The sequence below is a fragment of the Tasmannia lanceolata genome, unplaced genomic scaffold (genome assembly GCF_043159265.1).
Source record: "Tasmannia lanceolata isolate RefF3 unplaced genomic scaffold, GAP_Taslan_0.1 ptg000003l, whole genome shotgun sequence".
In the NCBI taxonomy this organism is placed as follows: domain Eukaryota; kingdom Viridiplantae; phylum Streptophyta; class Magnoliopsida; order Canellales; family Winteraceae; genus Tasmannia; species Tasmannia lanceolata.
This window is the reverse complement of record NW_027518680.1, coordinates 52,105,893-52,110,254: the sequence shown is the minus strand read 5'-3', so window position 1 is coordinate 52,110,254 and position 4,362 is coordinate 52,105,893. Positions and strand designations below refer to the sequence as shown.

The window sequence follows — 4,362 nt, the reverse complement described above, 5'->3', positions numbered from 1 at the left end:
TGAAGATAAACTCAAAACAAGCAAAAGAAGAGAAATACATGAGCTGGATTTGTGCAATTGGTGAGGCTTGGGACACACGTGATCCCTAGAGCAAGACCCCATCCCCGTACTCAGGCTTGGAGTTTAATCTTACATACATGTCTGTTCTCTTGAATGCATTCATACAAAAAATTTACACAAACCAAGACTGCCAGTAGAGAAATAATCTGTGGTGCTCTTCATTGTGGTTTGAATGTATTGCATCCATTTTATGGGTGAGTTCCAAATTTGATCAATATTGACCATCCACCTTTGTGGGTTCACCTTGGATTTTTCTTCTTCTTAATAATGTAAATATCATAAAACAAAAAATGGAATAACAGCAAGACCAAGGAGGCCCAAGGAAACAAAGCCAAAAGTTCAAAAAAAATAAGGCAAAATACAGGGCAAAAAAATGGGAAAGCAGATCTTCTCAGGGGAGATGATGATAAGAATACCACTGCAACATTTTGCTTTGGTCATAAAATCTGAACAACAAAATATGCAATTTTGAGGATTGGGACTTGTGAATATCCAAGCATAGTGGTTTATTTCTGTTTCTTATTTTGAGAGGATATGAAGGCATTTATAAGGCAACTTTATCATTAATTCATTCAAAGGAAAATTTTCCATTTTTCAAAATAAAATGGAAGCTGATATCCTTTCCCCTACTTTGGATACAAAGCACCTCTCTCCCTCTCTATTACCATTCCTAATAAGCAGATGCAATAATGAAGTTAGTCTAAAATAACTTGTGTGGGGTGGTCTGTATGTATTTCTGTTGGTATCCTGAGTTTACAATTATTTCTGCCAAAAAAATAAAACCAAGCTTTCATAGCTCAGTTGGTTAGAGCACCCGTTTAGTAAGCGGGAGGTCTTGAGTTCAACTCTCAATGAAAGCACTTCTTTTGTTTTTTTTCTCACCTAAACAGCCCCATCACCACAAATGAGCACGAAAGTAAACATAAACCACAATTTCAAATTCAATCCAATTACCCATATATGGGGAAATGATATCAGCACAACCATGATTTGTTACATGCACGGCCCTAGTTTGTTTTTTCATTTTTAATTTGTATGTGAGAGCTGTTTGGGAACTGTAATAACCATTTGACAGCTCTTTAGATGCTTAAAGACAAGCTAGTACCGTGCATTAAACAAAACTTGGTTGTGCTGATGATATCATTTCCCTATGCAAAATAGTAAGAAGGAAGGATAAGAAGAAGCACATTCAAATTCAACCCAACAACCCAAGTGAATAGTAAAAACAATAAGAGAAACAAATATTTTAGGGAGATGATAAATTCATCCCTTTTCTTTACATGGGACAGCCAGCTCAAATGTACGTGACAATCAGGCGTGTTGACTCCTTCCCAGTTGAAGTACATCAGCCCTTCTGCTAGGGGCAGAGCCAGGAATTTACACTGGGGGGCCTACTATTACGGGGTTCTTGAATGCCGGTAAATGTATTTCTGCCTTTTAGCGGGTAAAACCCTTTTTGTTGGAATGATAAAAGGGATTTTGCAAGTCAATGGAGGCCGTGGCCACGCTCATGCTATATGTGGCTCCGCCCCTGCCCTCTGCAGTCATAGAAACATTGGAGCTGGCCGTCCCAAGTAAAAGAAAGGGGCGGACGTATCACCTCCTGGGACTTTTTTGTAAAGAAGATTTTATATGTTGTTAGCTTGTATGGTCCAATATAGGGGTGTTCGTTCGGTTATAACCGAACTGAATAGACCGAAATTTGATAACCGAAATTATTTCGGTTATCAAATTTTGATAACTGAAACCGAACCGAAACCGAACTAATTAAAAATTTGGTTATTTGGTTATAACTGAATAACCGAATAGTGGGAGAAAAAGAGGGAAAACGTAAAATCTCGGTTTGGATCGGAGGGCTAGGATCATCCTATCGAAATGATTTTTTGAGCACAACCTAATTAAGTTGTGATCAATCAAATGGACGGTTTTGATCATCCTAAGGAGTGCCCATATAGCACTTTTAAAAAAAATAAAATAATGGTTATTATCATAATTTCAGTTATTTGGTTAATTGAATTTTTTTTTGAGATAACCGAAACCGAAACCGAATAACCGAATTTCAAAAATATAATAACCAAAACCGAACCGAAAAGGAAGAAAACCGAACTGAACCGGCCAAACCAATTCGGTTCGGTTCGGTTATTCGGTTATAATCGAGTAATGAACACCCCTAGTCCAATAGTTTTAAAAAAACATTGTAGGATGATCCAAATTGTCCATTAGATGTGTCTCAACGTAAATAGATTGTGGCCCAAAATCAATTTCCATAGCAGTTCCTCTATAGGTCACAGGTAGGGCTGCAACAGGGTCGGGTTGGGTCGGGTTTTTCAAAACCCTAGCCCAACCCTGGATCTCATTATCTCAGCCCTGACCCGCCCTGACCCTGAGTCAGGGCCGGAAAACCTCAACCCATTACCCGCCCTACAGGGCATTGTGCTGGCCCTGGCCCGCCCTGATTGGCCCTAATTGGGCAGGGCCGGCCCGGCCCGGCCCTAATTGACCCTTGTGCATAAGAGTGCCAAAAATAAAGCAACCACTTATCATATGGAACAAAATGATCAATAAACAGAGAAAGGGAACAAAATAAGACAATATGAATTCAACAACATGACGGGCAACAGAGACAATTAATAATAATAATCTAAAGAAACATCAATCCAAGATAATAGAAAACATTAGCAAAAGAAACATGATGGTTCAATTCTATAATAGAAAACTCAGGGTCGGGCCGGGTCAGGGTACCCGAGGCATTAACCCAAAACCCGCCCGACCTGAGTCAGGGTCTAAAAAAATGAACCCTGACCCGCCCTCAGGGTTAGAAAATCCAGCCCTGACCCTGTTCAGGCTCAGAGCGGGTCAAGGCTGATAGGGCCAAACTTGCACCCCTAGTCACAGGGCTAGGATCATCCTATGGAAACAATTTTTTTGGGCGCAACCTCTTTACATTGTAGCCCATAATAATGGTTTGGATCATCCTATGGTGTGGGCTGTATAGTACTTTTTGAAAAATACTGGACTATAGTGGATTACACCGTATAAAAACTCAGTCATCGAATTCCCTCCTAGGGAGAATTCCCCTTACCCTAAAATCCCAGGTTAGCGCGGCTAAGCCAATGAACCAAAGGGGAACCTCCTGAAAGAGGACCTTGTTGCCAGACCTGATTCACAGTTGTACTGTTATTCCAGTAGGATTTATTGCCCAAGTGATCCATCCGGGGGAAGTTAGTCCACTTCTATACGTAATTTTGACAGTTCCATTGGATGGAATGTAATTCCAGTAGAGAAAGGTATTTAAATAGGGGACATCTTTGCAGGAATTGAAGGCTCTGGTAATGATAAATGTGAGAAAGAGAGGCATCAAAAAGCATAAAAGCAATATGTGTTTGAGAGTTATGGCCATGTTGATTGATTTTCTGCTGGATTAGGAAAAACCCAGTTCTTAGCTAAATTAAACATACCTGATATGCTCTAAGAAACTAGAGAGCTAAAAACAGAGTAGCTAGAAAATAGATGTTGCAGAAGGGAGAAGAAGAGGAAGAAGAGGAAGAAGAAGAAGTTAGAATAATATCTTTTTTCATCATTCTTTTTCAGATTTCTCCCACTCATATACGAAATATCCTAATGGCCTGACATTGGCATATCTGTCAGCTCTTGACATTTACCCTTACATCTGATTAACTAATTAACTATCCTTACTCCGACTAATTTCTGATATAATCAGACATCCACACTGGTTGTCGAATTACCCTCCCTGCTCTGTTTTGGGCTGTAGATTCGGACTGATCTTCTTTACCACTATTATCCGATGTTTGTTCAGTTGTGTTGCTATCATTGCCGACCCCTTCAAGACGAACCTTGTCCTCAAGGTTGAGAAAAGGATAATCAGACTGCAATTCTTGCAAGTTCTCCCACGATGTATCTTCAGGCAAGAGACCAGTCCACTGAACAAGTACCTGTTCGAGTTCCCACAATGGCTAGAGGTGAGATAATGGGTGAATTGTTTATACTTTGAACAGGCAATTCACAAACTGATTGAGGCAGAGGTCCGTAAAACGGTTTGAGTAATGAGACATGAAAAACAGGATGTATCTTACTATTGGCAGGAAGTTTCAGTCTGTAGGCCACTTTCCCCACCTTGGCTTCAATCTCATATGGCCCATAGTATCGCTTGCTGAGTTTTTGTGAAGTTCTGCGCACCACGGTTTGTTGTCTATAAGGTTGTAGCTTAAAAAAAACCCAATTTCCTACCTCGAAGTTCCTGTCACTTCTTTTCTGATCGGCCAAACACTTCATGCGAGATTG

At 40.2% G+C, this 4,362-nt stretch overlaps 1 non-coding gene across 1 annotated transcript; it reads left to right on the top strand.

Annotated features, from left to right (window-relative positions):
• The first annotated feature begins 846 nt into the window (after window positions 1–846).
• Window positions 847–920, top strand: TRNAT-AGU (transfer RNA threonine (anticodon AGU)). The gene has a single exon. It is a non-coding gene; the product is annotated as a tRNA-Thr (tRNA).
• Window positions 921–4,362: the final 3,442 nt, after the last annotated feature.